This window comes from Triticum urartu, chromosome 7A (assembly GCF_056163025.1).
Source record: "Triticum urartu cultivar PI428250 chromosome 7A, HENAU_Tu73, whole genome shotgun sequence".
NCBI classification, from domain to species: Eukaryota; Viridiplantae; Streptophyta; class Magnoliopsida; order Poales; family Poaceae; genus Triticum; species Triticum urartu.
Genome location: NC_141879.1, coordinates 94,995,477 through 95,013,663, shown reverse-complemented (window position 1 = coordinate 95,013,663; position 18,187 = coordinate 94,995,477).

Sequence of the window (18,187 nt, the reverse complement as noted above, 5' to 3'; positions counted from 1 at the left end):
TTGCGGCGGTGGAATTAGGTTTTTGGCTCCTGTTCTGATCGTTTGGGGGTACGTGTGTATATATCGGAGGAAGAAGTACGTCGGAGGAGCAATGATGGGCCCACGAGGCAGGGGGGCACGCCCCGGGGGGGGCGCCCCCCACCCTCGTGACCGCCTCTTTTGTTCCTTGGAGCAGGGTCCAAGTCTCCTGGATCACGTTCGGTGAGAAAATCACGTTCCCGAAGATTTTATTCCGTTTGGACTCCGTCTGATATTCCGTTTCTTCGAAACACTGAAATAGGCAAAAAAACAGCAATTCTGGGCTGGGCCCCCGGTTAATAGGTTAGTCCCAAAATAATATAAAAGTGGAAAATCAAGCCCAATATAGTACAAAACAGTAGATAATATAGCATGGAGCAATCAAAAATTACAGATACATTGGAGACGTATCAGGCATCCCCAAGCTTAATTCCTGCTCGTCCTCGAGTAGGTAAATGATAAAAGGAGAATTTTTGATGCGGAGTGCTACTTGGCATAATTTCAATGCAAATCTTCTTAATTGTGGTATGAATATTCAGATTAGAAAGATTCAAGACAAAAGTTTATATTGACATAAAAATAATAATACTTCAAGCATACTAACAAAGCAATTATGTCTTCTCAAAATAACATGGCCAAAGAAAGTTTTCCCTACAAAATCATATAGTCTGGCTATGCTCCATCTTCACCACACAAAGTACTTAAATCATGCACAACCCCGATGACAAGCCAAGAAATTGTTTCATACTCTAACTTTTTCAAAACTTTTTCAATTTTCACGCAATACATGAGCGTGAGCCATGGATATAGCACTATAGGTGGAATAGAATGGTGGTTGTGGAGAAGACAAAAAGGAGAGGAATATGTTCTCACATCAACTAGGCGTATTAACGGGCTATGGAGATGCCCATCAATAGATATCAATGTGAGTGAGTAGGGATTGCCATGCAACGGATGCACTAGAGCTATAAATGTATGAAAGCTCAACAAAAGAAACTAGTGGGTGTGCATCCAACTTGCTTGCTCACGAAGACCTAGGGTAATTTTGAGGAAGCCCATCATTGGAACATACAAGCCAAGTTCTATAATGTAAAATTCCCACTAGTATATGAAAGTGACAACATATGAGACTCGCTATATCATGGTGCTACTTTAAAGCACAAGTGTGGAAAAAAGGATAGTAGCATTGCCCCTTTTTTTGGGGCCTTATTTTTTTCTTTGGCCTTTCTCTCTTTTTTTATTTGGGACAATGCTCTATTGAATGATGATCATCACACTTTTATTTATTTACAACTCAATGATTACAACTCGATTCTAAAACAAAGTATGACTCTATATGGATGCCTCCGGCGGTGTACCGGGATATGCAATGAATCAAGAGTGACAAGTATGAAGAAATTATGAACGGTGGCTTTGCCACAAATACTATGTCAACTACATGATCATGCTAAGCAATATGCCAATGATGAATGTGTCATGATGAACTAGATGGTGGAAAGTTGCATGGCAATATATCTCGGAATGGCTATGGAAATGCCATAATAGGTAGGTATGGTGGCTGTTTTGAGGAAGGTATATGGTAGGTCTATGATACCGGCAAAAGGTGCCCGGTATTAGAGAGGCTAGCAAAGGTGGAAGGTTGAGAGTGCGTATAATCCATGGACTCAACATTAGTCATAAAGAACCCATATACTTATTGCAAAAATCTAGAAGTTATCAAAGCAAAGTATTACGCGCATGCTCCTAGGGGGATAGATTGGTAGGAAAAGACCATCCCTCGTCCCCGACCGCCACTCATAAGGAAGACAATCAATAAATAAATCATGCTCCGACTTCGTCACATAACGGTTCACCATACGTGCATGCTACGGGAATCACAAACTTTAACACAAGTATTCTTTAAATTCACAACTACTCAACTAGCATGACTTTAATATTATCACCTCCATATCTCAAAACAATTATCATGCTTCAATCTTTTCTTAGTATTCAACACACTCAAAAGAAAGTTTCACAAATCTTGAATACCAAGCATATTATTATTAAGCAAATTACCATGCTATTAAGAGACTCTCAAAATAATTTAAGTGAAGCATGAGAGATCAATAGTTTCTTTAAAACAAATCCACCACCGTGCTCTAAAAGATCTAAGTGAAGCACATAGAGCAAAATTATAACACTCAAAAGATATAAGTGAAGCACATAGAGAAAAATTATCTAGCTCAAAAGATATAAGTGAAGCACATAGAGCAAAACTACTACTCTCAAAAGATATAAGTGAAGCACATAGAGCAAAATTATCTAGCTCAAAAGATATAAGTGAAGCACATAGAGTATTCTATCAAATTTTAATTCATGTATGGCTCTATCAAAAGGTGTGTAAAGAAAGGATGATTGTGTCATACTAAGACACAAAGACACAAATAATACAAGACGCTCCAAGCAAAACACATATCATGTTGGTGAATAAAATATAGCTCCAAGTAAATTACCGATGGAAGTGGGCGAAAGAGGGGATGCCTTCCGGGGCATCCCCAAGCTTTGACTTTTTGGTGTCCTTGGATTATCTTGGGGGTGCCATGGGAATCCCCAAGCTTAGGCTCTTGCCACTCCTTGTTCCATGATCCATCAAAAGAATTCACCCAAAACTTGAAAACTTCACAATACAAAACTCAAAATAGAAAACTCGTGAGCTCCGTTAGCGAAAGAAAACAAAAGACCACTTCAAGGTACTGTAATGAACTCATTCTTTATTTATATTGGTGTTAAACCCACTGTATTCCAACTTCTCTATGGATTATAAACTATTTTACTAGCCATATATAGATTCATCAAAATAAGCAAACAACACACAAAAAACAGAATCTGTCAAAAACAGAACAGTCTGTAGTAATCTGTAGCTAGCGCAATATCTGGAACCCCACAAATTCTAAAATAAATTTCTGGACGTGAGGAATTTATCTATTAATCATCTGCAAAAATAATTAACTAAATATCACTCTCAAAATAAAAATGACAGCAGTTCTCGTGAGCGCTAAAGTTTCTGTTTTTTACAGCAAGTTCAACAAGACTTTCCCCAAGTCTTCCCAACGGTTCTACTTGGCACAAACACTAATTAATCACAAAAAAACACAACCAAAACAGAGGCTAAATAATTTATTTATTACTAATCAGGAGAAAAAATCAAGGAATAAAAATAAAATTGGGTTGCCTCCCAACAAGCGCTATCGTTTAACGCCCCTAGCTAGGCATAATAGCGAGGATACATCTAGGTATTGCCATCTTTTGTAGGCAATCCATAAGTGGCTCTCATGATAGTTTCATATGGTAATTTTATTTTCTCTCTTGGAAAGTGTTCCATGCCCTTTTTTGATGGAATTGAAACCTAATATTCCCTTCCTTCATATCAATAATCGCACCAACCGTTCTAAGGAAAGGTCTACCAAGAATAATAGGGCAAGAAGGATTGAAATCTATATCAAGAACAATGAAATCTACGGGCACATAATTCCTATTTGCAACAATAAGAACATCATTAATCCTTCCCATAGGTTTCTTAATTGTGGAATCCACAAGATGCAAGTTTAGAGAGCAATCATCAAAATTACGGAAAACTAGCAAATCACACAAAGTCTTGGGAATAGTAGAGACACTAGCACCCAAATCACACAAAGCATAAAACTCATGATCTTCAATTTTAATTTTAATAGTTGGTTCCCACTCATCATAGAGTTTTCTAGGGATAGAAACTTTCAGCTCAAGTTTTTCTTCATAAGATTGCATCAAGGCATCAACAATATGTTCGGTGAAGGCTTTATTTTGACTATAAGCATGTGGAGAATTTAGCATGGATTGCAAAAAGGAAATACAATCAATTAAAGAGCAACTTTCATAATTAAATTCCTTAAAATCCAATATAGTGGGTTTAGCAACATCTAGGTTTTTATTTCTTTCAATCCCACTTTCATAAATTTCACCATTAAGATCTAAATACTCCGAATTTTTAGAACGCCTTCTAGGTAAAGGAAGATCATATTCAGTTTCATCAAGATTCATATTGCAAAACAAAGATTTAATAGGGGACACATCAATAACTTTTAGATCTTCATCTTGATTTTCATAGGTATTGGGAGAACACGCTTTAATAAAAGGCATCTTTGGAAGCACGCATCCTAGCGGTTCTTTCCTTGCACTCATCAATGGAAATTCTCATGGCTTTGAGAGACTCATTGATATCATGTTTAGGAGGAACAGATCTAAGCTTTAAAGAATCAACCTCAAGAGAAATTCTATCAGCATTTCTAGCCAAATCATCAATTTTAAGCAATTTCTCCTCAAGCAAAGCATTAAAATTCTTTTGTGAATTCATAAACTCCTTAACACTATTCTCAAATTCAGAGGGCATCTCATTATAATTTCCATAAGAGTTGTTGTAGGAATTCCCATAATTATTAGAAGGATTACTAGGATATGGCCTAGGATTAAAATTCCCTCTGTAAGCGTTGTTACCAAAATTATTCCTACCAACAAAATTCACATCCATAGATTCATTGTTATTCTCAATCAAAGTAGACAAAGGCATATCATTAGGATCAGAAGAAACACTCTTAGTAGCAAATAATTTCATAAGTTCATCCATCTTTCCACTCAACACATTAATTTCTTCTATCGCATGCACCTTTTTATTAGAAGATCTTTCAGTATGCCATTGAGAATAATTAACCATAATATTATCTAGGAGTTTAGTAGAATCTCCTAAAGTGCTTTCCATAAAAGTGCCTCCCGCTGCCGAATCTAAAAGATTTCTAGAAGCAAAATTCAATCCGGCATAAAAAATTTCATTCTCTCCCAAGCTTGTGCAACATGTTCATGATGAAGTTGTTTAAAGTTCATAATATCGTTTCTAAGAGAGATGATCTTAGCGGGAGGAAAATACTTAGAGATAAAAGCATCTTTGCACTTGTTCCATGAATCAATACTATTTTTAGCCAAAGACGAAAACCAAGCTTTAGCACGATCTCTAAGCGAAAAAAGAAATAGCTTCAAATTAGTGACATCATTATTGACATCTTTTTTCTTTTGCATATCACATAAATCAATGAAACTATTCAGATGAGTAGCGGCATCTTCACTAGGAAGGCCGGCGAATTGATATTTCATAACAACATTCAACAAAGCAGTATTAATTCACAAGATTCAGCATCGGTAAGAGGAGCAATCGGAGTGCTAAGGAAATCATTATTATTGGTATTGGTGAAGTCACACAATTTAGTAGTATCTTGAGCCATCGCGACAAACAAGCAATCTAACACACGAGCAAACAAAAAGGCAAGCGGGCAAAAAGAGGCAAATAGAGAGGGAGGATAGAGAGAGAGGGCTAATAAAATGGCAAGGGTGAATTGGGGGGAGAGGAAAACGAGAGACAAATGGCAAATAATGTAATGCGAGAGATAGGGATTGTGATGGGTACTTGGTATGTTGAACTTTTGCATAGAGTCCCCGGCAACGGCGCCAGAAATCCTTCTTGCTACGTCTTGAGCTTGCATTGGTTTTCCCCGAAGAGGAAGGGATGATGCAGCAGAGTAGCGTAAGTATTTCCCTCAGTTTTTGAGAACCAAGGAATGAATCCAGTAGGAGGCCACGCTCAAGTCCCTTGTACCTGCACAACATGATAGCTACTCGCAATCAACGCGATTAGGGGTTGTCAATCCCTTCACGGTCACTTACGAGAGTGAGATCTGATAGATATAATATTTTTGGTATTTTTGGTATAAAGATGCAAAGTAAAAGGTAAAAGCAAAGTAAAAAGCAAAGCAAGATTAAAGTGATGGAGATTGATATGATGAGAATAGACCCGGGGGCCATAGGTTTCACTAGTGGCTTCTCTCAAGAGCATAAGTATTCTACGGTGGGTGAACAAATTACAGTTGAGCAATTGACAAAATTGAGCATAGTTATGAGAATATCTAGGCATGATCATGTATATAGGCATCACGTCTGTGACAAGTAAATCGAAACGATTCTGCATCTACTACTATTACTCCACTCATCGACCGCTATCCAGCATGCATCTAGAGTATTAAGTTAAAAAAAGAGTAACGCCTTAAGCAAGATGACATGATGTAGAGAGATAAATTCATGCAATATGAAATAAACCCCATCTTGTTATCCTCGATGGCAACGATACAATACGTGTGCCTTGCTGCCCCTTCTGTCACTGGGTAAGGACACTGCAAGATCGAACCCAAAGCTAAGCACTTCTCCCATGGCAAGAACTACCAATCTAGTTGGCCAAACTAAAAGGATAATTCGAAGAGACTTGCAAAGATAACCAAACATACACAAAAGAATTCAGAGAAGATTCAAATATTATTCATAGATAGACTTGATCATAAACCCACAATTCATCGGTCTCAACAAACACACCACAAAAAGAAGATTACATCGAATAGATCTCCACAAGAGAGGGGGAGAACTTTGTATTGAGATTCAAAGAGAGAGAAGAAGCCATCTAGCTACTAACTATGGACCCAAAGGTCTGAGGTAAACTACTCACACTTCATCGGAGGGGCTATGATGATGTAGAAGCCCTCCGTGATGACGGCCCTCTTCCGGCAGAGCTCCGGAACAGGCCCCAAGATGGGATCTCGTGGATATAGAAAGTTGCGGCGGTGGAATTAGGTTTTTGTCTCCTGTTCTGATCGTTTGGGGGTATGTGTGTATATATAGTAGGAAGAAGTACGCCGGAGGAGCAACGAGGGACCCATGAGGCAGGGGGTGCCCCCCACCCTCGTGCGCGCCTCTTTTGTTCCTTGGAGCAGGGTCCAAGTCTCCTTGATCACGTTCGGTGAGAAAATCACGTTCCCGAAGATTTTATTCCGTTTGGACTCCGTTTGATATTCCGTTTCTTCAAAACACTGAAATAGGCAAAAAACAGCAATTCTGGGCTGGGCCTCCGGTTAATAGGTTAGTCCCAAAAATAATATAAAAGTGGAAAATAAAGCCCAATATAGTCCAAAACAGTAGATAATATAGCATGTAGCAATCAAAAATTATAGATAGGTTGGAGACGTATCAATGAGTTGCCGCAATGTACAGCAACATTGGTTTGCCGATGTTTGGCGCGGCCAGGATTGGGTTGGTTGCCAGTATGGCTTTTATTTCTTCCAATCCGGCTGTGGCAGCGTCAGTCCACTCGAAGTGTTCGGTGAAGGAAATATGCCCTAGAGGCAATAATAAAGTTATTATTTATTTCCTTGTATCATGATAAATGTTTATTATTAATGCTAGAATTGTATTAACCGGAAACATAATACATGTGTGAATACATAGACAAACAGAGTGTCACTAGTATGCCTCTACTTGACTAGCTCGTTGATCAAAGATGGTTATGTTTCCTAACCATATACATGAGTTGTCATTTGATTAACGGGATCACATCATTAGGAGAATGATGTGATTGACTTGACCCATTCCGTTAGCATAGCACTTGATCGTTTAGCTTGTTGCTATTGCTTTCTTCATGACTTATACATGTTCCTATGACTATGAGATTATGCAACTCCCGTTTACCGGAGGAACACTTTGTGTGCTACCAAACGTCACAACGTAACTGGGTGATTATAAAGGTGCTCTACAGGTGTCTTCGAAGGTACTTGTTGGGTTGGCGTATTTCGAGATTAGGATTTGTCACTCCGATTGTCGGAGAGGTATCTCTGGGCCCTCTCGGTAATGCACATCACTTAAGCCTTGCAAGCATTGCAGCTAATGAGTTAGTTGCAGGATGATGTATTACAGAAGGACTAAAGAGACTTGTCGGTAACGAGATTGAACTAGGTATTAAGATACCGACGATCGAATCTCGGGCAAGTAACATACCGATGACAAAGGGAACAACGTATGTTGTTACACGGTCTGACCGATAAAGATCTCGGTAGAATATGTAGGAGCCAATATGAGTATCCAGGTTCCGCTATTGGTTACTGAGCAGAGACGTGTCTCAGTCATGTCTACATTGTTCTCGAACCCATAGGGTCCGCACGCTTAACGTTACGATGACAGGTTCATTATGAGTTTATATGTTTTGATGTACCGAAGGTTGTTCGGAGTCCTGGATGTGACCACGGACATGACTAGGAGTCTCGAAATGGTCGAGACATAAAGATTGATATATTGGAAGCCTATGTTTGGACATCGGAAGTGTTCCGGGTGAAATCGGCATTTTACCGGAGTACCGGGAGGTTACCGGAACCCCCGGTAACCTAATGGGCCTTAATGGGCCTAGTGGAGGAAGTAGAGAGGAGGCCAAGGGGCAGCCGCGCGCCCCTCCCCCCCAAGTTCGAATTGGACAAGGAGGGGGGGGCAGCGCCCCCCTTTCCTTTCCCCTCTTTCTCTCCTTCCCCCCCAAGTCCTAGTCCAACATGGAAAGGGGGGGAGTCCTACTCCCGGTGGGAGTAGGACTCCTCCTGGCGCACCCCTTACCTGGCCGCACCTCCTCCCCCTTGCTCCTTTATATACGGGGGCAGGGGGGCACCCCATAGAGACAACAATTGATCATTGATCTCTTAGCCGTGTGCGGTGCCCCCCTCCACCATAATCCTCGATAATATTGTAGCGGTGCTTAGGCGAAGCCCTGCGACCGTAGAACATCAAGATAGTCACCATGCCGTCGTGCTGACAGAACTCTTCCCCGATATTCTGCTGGATCGGAGTCCGGGGATCGTCATCGAGCTGAACGTGTGCTAGAACTCGGAGGTGCCGTAGTTTTGGTGCTTGATCGGTCAGGCCGTGAAGACGTACGACTACATTAACCGCGTTGTGCTAACGCTTCCGCTTTCGGTCTACGAGGGTACATAGACAACACTTTCCTCTCTCGTTGCTATGCATCACCATGATCTTGCGTGTGCGTAGGAAATTTTTTGAAATTACTACGTTCCCCAACATTCGGTCCGAAGGAGGCGATAAAGGGGTAATGCCTTTTCTCCTAAGCGGGAGCTAAAGAGGCTTAGAGCCACCACACATCCGGTTAATTTCTGGATTTGTTTGAGGTCCGTTGGGATAGCCAACTGTGACAGAGCTCGGATTTTGGCCGGATTTGCTTCAATTCCTCTACTGGAGACAATGAAACCCAGGAGCTTTCCGGCTGGTACACCGAAAACGCATTTTTCCGGATTGAGCTTGATGTCGTATGTTCGGAGGTTGTCGAATGTGAGCCTCAAGTCGTCTATTAGAGAGTCGACGTGTTTGGTTTTGATGACCACATCATCTACGTATGCCTCTACTGTTTTGCCGATCTGTTTCTCCAGACATGTCTGAATCATGCGCTGATATGTTTCGCCGGCGTTTTTGAGCCCAAAAGGCATTGTGTTGAAATAGAAGGGGCTGTATGGTGTGATAAATGCCGTTGCGGCTTGGTCGGACTCCGCCATCTTGATTTGGTGGTAGCCGGAGTATGCGTCGAGGAAACACAATGAATCGTGTCCTGTGGTAGCATCGATAATTTGATCGATGCGGGGGAGGGGGAAGGGATCCTTTGGGCAAGCCTTGTTGAGGTCCTTGAAATCGACACATAGGCGCCAGTATTTGTCCTTCTTTGGTAACATCACCAGGTTTGCTAGCCAGTCCGGGTGTTTTATTTCTCTAATGAATCCGGCCTCCAATAACTTGGCTAGTTCCTCTCCCATAGCTTGTCTCTTAGGCTCAGAGAAACACCGAAGAGTCTGCTTGACCGACTTGAATCCCTTTAGAATATTAAGGCTGTGCTCGGCCAGCCTGCGTGGGATTCCTGGCATGTCTGAGGGGTGCCAGGCGAATATGTCCTAATTCTCGCGCAGGAACTCTCGTAGTGCGGCGTCCACGGCGGGGTTTAACTGTGCCCCGATGGAGGTTGTTTTTGTAGGGTCCGTTGGGTGGACTTGGAATTTGGCTATTTCATCCGCCGGTTTAAAAGAGGTGGACTAGGATCTCTTGTCAAGTATCACGTCGTCCCTGTCCACTGTGGAGCGCAGCGTAGTTAATTCCTCGGCCGCAAGGGCTTCGGATAATGCCTCGAGGGCCAATGCAGCTGTTTTGTTTTCGGCGCGGAGTGCTGTGTCTTGATCACTAGAGAGAGTGATGATTCCATTGGGCCCGGGCATTTTGAGCTTCATGTGCCCGTAATGGGGTATGGCTTGGAAGATCGTGAACGCCTCCCACCCTAAAAGGGTGTGGTATCCGCTACTGAACGGAGCCACTTGGAATGTAATTTCTTCGGACCTATAGTTCTCCGGTGTGCCGAATACCACATCTAGTGTGATTTTACCAGCACAATGTGCTTCCCGACTGGGGATGATTCCTCTGAAGGTCGTGCTGCTTCGCTCAATGCGGTTCCGGTCTATTTCCATTTTTTGAAGAGTTTCCTCATAGATGAGGTTTAATCCACTGCTGCCGTCCATGAGTACTTTGGTGAGTCGAAAGCCGTCCACAATTGGACTGAGGACCAGTGCAGCTGGTGCTCGGGCTGTTCAGAATTTAGGTTCGTCACTGGCATTGAAGGTAATAGCCATGTCACTCCATGGATTTATTGCTGCCACGTGGCAGATTTTGGCAAGGCTGCAAAGTGTTCGCTTGCGCCTATTATTTGATGCGAAGGTCTCAAAGACTGTTAATACCGTATTGTTATCCACGGGATGGCGCTCTGTGGCATCTGGGATGAGAAGATCCTCACCACTTTTGGCCACCTTCCGGAGTACCCAACATGCTCTAAGGCTGTATGTTGGTAGGGTATCCGCTGTACTATGAATTTTGCAGGGTCCGTTGAGCCATCCCTCCAATACGGTTCCATGCCCTGTAGAGGGTCTTTGCTTCTTTGTAATTAACTCGGGTGTCTTATGATAGTGCACCCTTTTACTTCGTACTGGGTGTATATTAAGAGCCGGATTATCCCAAAATTTCATTTCGGTTTTCTAGGCGCTTTCCATCGCACAGTACTTTTGTACTATGGACGCCAAGTAGGCGAAGTGTGATATGTCACGACGACTTATGGCGTTAAGGATTCCCTTGTCCGTGCCATTATTGCAGAAAAATGAGACTGCGTCTTCCTCGCGACAGTCCTTAACCTTGTTCATCACAAGGAGGAATCTGGCCCAATAATGATGTATTGTTTCCTGGGGCTCTTGCCTAATGTGGGAAAGATCGTTTATGTTTGGGTGGGTGGGTGGATTTGAGTCCGAACCCTTACCCGGTCTGAGACCCAGGGGCCGAGGAGTTTCCAATCTTGGAAGTTCGGGTTCTGGGATGTTGCCCGATAAGTCTGGCCCGCTGCCTGACTCTAGGTTCAGGGCTTGGCTGATGTCCTCCCGTAAACGGGTATCCGGCTTGGAGAGCTCAGGAATCCGGACATAGTTAGTCCTCAAGATAGAGGAAGAATTTCCGCATTATTCCTCCACCACCACAATATGATGGGTGGCCGGTGGAGGGTTAATATCCCTTTGATCGGGTTTAAGCCCAATCCGATCATAGTCCGTAGCAACTCCCAAGGCGGCGATGCGATCCAAGAGCTCGTTTAGGGATGAGAGCTCCATTGGATCCATCTGCTCGGCAAATTCCGAGCCGACGTGGAGGCTGTTTTCAATGACCCGAGAAGTCATCGTCGGTGCAGCAGCCGAATGGGCGGTCATGATGAAACTGCCTAGCTGGAGAGTTTGGCCAACAGCCAGGGCTCCCCCGGCGGTAATGTTGTTTTTAACAACGAGATGAGGCATCCTTCCTTATGGTGACGGCACAGTGGAACTCTCAATGAAAGCACCAATGTCGGTGTCAAAACTGGCGGATCTCGGGTAGGGGTCCCGAACTCTGCGTCTAGGCGGATGGTAATAGGAGGCGGGTGACACGATGTTTACCCAGGTTCGGGCCCTCTTGATGGAGGTAATACCCTACGTCCTGCTTGATTGTTCTTGATAATATGAGTAGTACAAGAGTTGATCTACCATAAGATCCAAGAGGCTAAACCCTAAAAGCTAGCCTCTGGTATGATTGTTGTTGTTGGTCCTATGGACTAAACCCTCCGATTTATATAGACACCGGAGGGGGCTAGGGTTACGCAGAGTTGGTTACAAGGAAGGAGATCTATATATCCATACTGCCAAGCTTGCCTTCCACGCCAAGGAGAGTCCCATCCGGACACGGGATGAAGTCTTCAATCTTGTATCTTCATAGTCCAATAGTTCGGCCAAAGGATATAGTCCGGCTGTCCGGATACCCCCTAATCTAGGACTCCCTCAGGGGCCTTGTCCAATTCTCCCCCCCACCATCTTTTCCAGAGAGGGAAGGAAAGGGGAGAGAGGAGGGAAGGAAGGGGGAGGCCGAATTGCCTCCCCTTCCTTCTCTCCTCTGCTTTTCCTTTCCCCTTCCTATTCGGCCAGCAAGGGGGCGCAACAGCCCATGCTGGCTGCTGTGTTTCCCCTCTTGGCCCAATAGGCCCATATAGTTTGCCGGGGGTAGCCCGGAACCCCTTTCGGTGACCCGATACGTACCCGGTACCCCCGAAACACTTGCGGTGTCCAAATACTATCATCCTATATATATATATATATATATATATATATATATATATATATATATATATGAATCTTTACCTCTCGACCATTTCGAGACTCGTCGTCATGTCCGTGATCTCATCCGGGACTCCGAACAAATCACATAACTTATATAATACAAAATCGTCATCGAACGTTAAGCGTGCGGACCCTACGGGTTGGAGAATTATGTAGACATGACCGAGACACCTCTCCGGTCAAAAACCAGTAGCGGAACTTGGATGCTCATATGTGTTCCCACATATTCTACGAAGATCTTTATTGGTCGTACCATAATGACAACATACGTTATTCCCTTTGTCATCGGTATGTTACTTGCCTGAGATTCGATCATCGGTATCTACCTAGTTCAATCTCGTTACCGGCAAGTCTCTTTACTCGTTCTGTAATGCATCATCCCGTAACTAACTCATTATTCACATTGCTTGCAAGGCTGATCTTGATGTGCATTACCGAGAGGGCCCAGAGATACCTCTTCGATACTCGGAGTGACAAATCCTAATCTCGATCTATGCCAACCCAACAAACACCTTCGGAGATACCTTTAGAGCATCTTTATAATCACAGAGTTACGTTGTGACATTTGATAGCACACAAGGTATTCCTCTAGTATCTGGGAGTTGCATAATCTCATATTCAAAGGAATATATGTATACGTCATGAAGAAAGCAATAGTTATAAAACTTAACGATCATTATACTAAGCTAACGGGTGCGTCTTGTCCATAACATCATTCTCGTAATGATGTGATCTTGTTCACCAAATGACAACACAGAGGAGAGACTTACTAGGGACACTGTGTTTTGGGTAGGTATCCACACATGTATCAAGTTTCCAGTAAATACAATTCTAGCATGAATAATAAACATTTATCATGATATAAGGAAATATAAATAACATTTTATTATTGCCTCTAGGGCATATTTCCTTCACGACCCTGGCAGTTGCCCGGGCTAGCTGCCACTCGGACGGCAACGGTGGTTGTACCACAAGGCGTAAAATAGCTTGTCAACAACTGTATTTACCCGGGAAAAACTGGATTTGGCCTCCTTCACACCTCACAACCCAACATTTCAACGAACCCATCGCTCCAGCCCACAATACGAGACAGAATACCATCGATCGCTCTAGAATTCCAGACAGTTCTCGCGTAGTCGCTTCATTTTCTCCAATTGAGAGGCGCAGGTGGCAGGGACTTAAGGCGAGGCGGCAGGGACTTGAAGGCGAGGTGGCAAGGGCATTATTTGGGGCTGGCCGAGCAGAAGCTGGCGGCAGGCCGACGGCGAGGTGGCAAGGGCATGATCATGGGCTGGCCGAGTAGAAGCTGGCGGCAGGCCGACGGCGAGCTGGCAGCCAGGGTCAGTACTCGTCCCCTCCTTGGGTCCTTCCTGTCAAACGGGCTGAGGCAGTTTCTCTCCTATAGTTTCCTTCGAGGCTTCAACTGTTCAACCTTCGGTAAGATTACTTACTAAATAACTGGTCTGAGCTAGAGATTGATGTACTTGTGGCTTATTTAGGAAGTTTTGATTGGGGATGATCATAATGAATTGACGATAGAGAAATTTAGTTGCTGAGTCACCTTGATCTGGAGAGATTCCAGGAAGACGTGGACGTGCCGTAGTGCTTGGATTAGTGGGTTAGTGGCCGTGAGTGCCGGCTAGTTAGTGTGTGTGGCAAACATCTCCTCTGTATATAAGCATTGCATTGAGTTAATGAATAAAGATAAACCAAGAGGGCTGAGCACCAAAGATCTAGCCAATGTATTCATCAAGGAGAGAGCGCCTCTGCAAAGCTAGAGGCTGGTCTTCTCCTTGGTGTTTGGGAGCGTGTGTGTATAGAGTTTCACCATGTGTGTATGTGTGTTCTTGTGTGAGACAAGCCATGAAAGAGAGAGTTGTGAGAGTTGAGAGGAAGAAGAAGGGGCCCTGCGATGAGAGGCGGCGCCAACACACTGAGCCTGGGGCTGACGTTGCCTGTGGTGCTCAGCTCCTCCTCACCGAGAGCGAGTGGCTCGCACGACAGAAACAGAGGGGCCTCGGGAAGGGCTCTTCCGGTGGTGGTAGTGGCGGGAGCCCAAATGGCATGGGAATCGCCATTGGGACAAAGGGAACAACCAGTACGACAATTCTGGTCATGGAAACAACAATGCTGGGCATGACAACGCCGGTGACGAGAGGAACAAGGACAAGTAGCAACTTGACCTGTCATCAGTGGATGGCGTTACTGGCCAAGGATGGCCTACTCCTTACAGGAACAATCGCTCGTATGATCGTATCTGGCGGGTCGCTTCATCACCAACGGTTGGGCCCGAGCGTTTTATAAGCATAAGCACAATTATGTGCTCTCATCGTCGAACCTCCGCCACACCGATCACCTCGCACCACCATTGCCTGTTTGCATTGGTCGTCGTACTACTGCCGGACTCGTGAGGCCCAACCAGCCCTACTTCACCGGCTGCCCCTCCCGCCTCCCACAATCCACTCCCTCCATGATATCCTCTAGGAGGTCCGGCGCCACGTCCTCCCACACCTATCATTTGATCCAGGGGGCGCAGATCCGGCCAGCCGCTTCCCATTCCCGCCGACCCAGTGCTGCCTCCCTCTGCTTTGTTCTCGGTCCTTGTGTCAATCATATATTGCGCGGCATTGAAGCTTCATAAACACGAGCAACAAAACATAATGAGTGAAAATAATAGTGATCTTCGTGTGCTAGACAAGAACCACATGCTTCCTGACTCACGTAGCCATTATTTAGTAGTAGCACTTTATATTGTATTGTACAAAAAATAAAAACAAGCATGGAAGGGCCTACTTACACACCTAGTACCGCCATGTTATAAAAGGTGGACGTAGTAGCATAGAGCAAACATAATACTACCACCTATGATGTTTGGGAAGTGGAAAAGATATGGAAGAGAGCCAGAACAAGTTAATTGCCCTGGTTCCAACCTGGCTTTTGGATGAGGGCAAAAAAACTGATGGGTTTGAGGGACATCGGGAACAGGTTGTGTGCTTTCAAATGTTGTCCCAGGGCACTCTTTTTCGGCATTATGTGTTGCCTCTTGGATCGAGACTACCGATGGGTTTTGAAACAAGCGAGCCATTAGAGGCGACTCGGGGCGACGCGGGCGGCGACCCCGTTCCCCCGGCGGTGCTGGCGCGGCATCGGCGTGGGTGCTGGTCCGGCGGGGTCCCTGTGGCGCCCCGGCGCTCCCTGCTCCGGCGTGCTCCCCTGGGGCTGGCCGTGTAGGTGGCGGTGGTCGGTTCTTGGCGTTGGCGGAGGATTCATCCGACAAGGAGGATGGGCTATCCTTACCGCGGCTGGTCCCTCCCCCGGCGGGGGCGACGGTGGGTGACTTCGTGCTGGCGGTGGCTCAAGGCGGAGCTGGTCGGGGTGACCAGCGTCGCCGTTTTGCGCCGGGTGGTGGAGGCTCGCGGACGACGGCGGTGCGCTGCTGGCGGCCAGATGAGGCCGCGGCTGAGGGCGCGCGAGGGATTCCCCTGTTGTCTCCCCGTCGTTTTGGGTTTGCGGTGGCCCCGGTGACGCCTGAGGAGTGGCCTGCCCTCCCTGTCCTCCCCTCGTCGGCGTCGTTGACGGCGGCGGTGGAGCGGGTGGCAGACGTGGCTGATGCGCTAGGGTTGGCGCCGCCCGCCCTGCCCTTGGGCCTGCTGTGGGCCTCTGGGCCTGGGTTGGCCCAGCCATGTCCTATGGCCGTCGGGCCTTCTGGTGGGGGCCCCTGTCGTCTGCGGGGGAGCTTTCGGCCCCTCGTGATGGACCTGGCCCGGCAGCCCACGCGGTCGGCCTGCCCCGGGAGGGGCCCGGTGGCCCGCCTGCCAGCGCTTTATATGGCTACGCAAGGGCCTCCGCGACCCCGCGCTAGGGTTTCCGGCTCGTTCCAGTGAGGTGCGGCGCCATCGTCTTCCCATCAGATCTCTTGTTCCCCTTCCCCCTCCTCCACCTCTCTCCCTGTCCTTTGCCGAGGTGACGGCCATGGGCGACCGGTGCACGGACAAGCGCCCGATGGAGCCCCCTCTCTCCGAGGAGGAATGGCGGCGCGAGAAAGCCCTATGGGCGCAGGCAAAGCGTGGTCAGCGGGCCAAGGCGGCGGGGTGAGCGGACGGTGGCAGTGGATTTGAGCATGGTCAAGACGGCGGTGCTGGTCGGGGCTACGGTGGCTACCAGGGCCATGACACAGGATCTGGTTTCCACGGGCGTGAGGGGGATTGGGGTCCTCCTCCCCCCTGGTGGGGCCAGCAAGAGAAGAAGCAGAAGCGCAAGCATGGCGGGCGACGCCGCAAGCTGGAGCGCAAACCAGAGCACCCCCTGTGCGGCGGAGGTCATGGGGACCCGCTGGCAAAAAAGCCCCGGGCTTCGGCTACACCACTTGCGATGGTCGCGCCCGATGCACCGCGGGGCTCGGCGGACGCTCCCATTCCAGTTGAAGAGGAGGGTGGGGAGTGCTTCAAATGCGGACGGACCAGTCACTTTCAGGCCAAATGCACCTTCCCCCCCCCCCTTTGTGTGATCTGCAAACAGGAGGGTAATGCCTTGGCGTACTGCCCTTCACGGGGCAAGCAGCCGCACCTCCAGATCATGGGCAGCGCCATTCCGGGCGAAGGTTTCTTCTGCATGGAGTTCGAAGAAGAGGAGATGGCGGAGGGCGACGACCTTAAAGCTGCCAATGGTGCCATACTGTCAGCAGAGCCGGGGAGGCTTTCGCTGCGTACGGTCACGCAGGAGCTGAAGCACATGATGGCTGGAGACTGGGACTGGCAGATTGTGCAGGTTGGCGACAATGACTTTGCGGTGAGCTTCCCCTCTGCAGATCTTCTGCATATGGCCAAGACAAGTGGCAAGCTTTTCCTCTCCATCAATGACATTACGGTGCTGGTTCGTGAGTCGATCCATGAGACAATTGTGCCCCTCTCCATGCCAGAGGTGTGGCTTCGCCTTCATGGCATCCCCAAGAAACATCATCAGGTCGATCGCCTAATGGAGGGGCTCAAGATGCTGGGCAGACCTATCGTGGTGGACGAGCTGTCCCTCATCCGGGTGGGACCGGTGAGGATGAAACTTGGATGCAGAGCCCCTGACAAGATGAATGGTTTTGTGCAAGTTTGGTTTAATCAAGACGGCTACGACATACGGGTCGAGGTGGAGCGACTCCCAAAGCACCCTGGAGACGGGCCGGCGGTGCCTGGCCCTAACATTCCTCCCTCTCACCCAGGCGACAAGAGTGCTGGACCGTCTGGTCCGGGGACCGAAGGGTCAGCTGGGCGGCAGCAGAAAGATCCAGGGACCCAGGGCAGGAACAACACTGGGAACGGGGACCGCGCTATGGATGTGGACATGGCTGGCCGCGAGGATGAACCTGAGGATAGCATGCCCGACACGTCAATTGACACGGAGATCTGGAACCAATTGGGTATCAAAGAACGCGCGCTCGACAAGGGGAAGGAGAACGCGGAGCCTGGGGCGCTGGCGATCTCGGACACAGCTGGGAGCAGTCCGCCTCCGTCCCGCGCTCTGGTGGGGGCTTTCAATATGGTGGGATCGACGGCGCTTCCTGTGGCTGTCGCCCCGGCCTCCCCCAG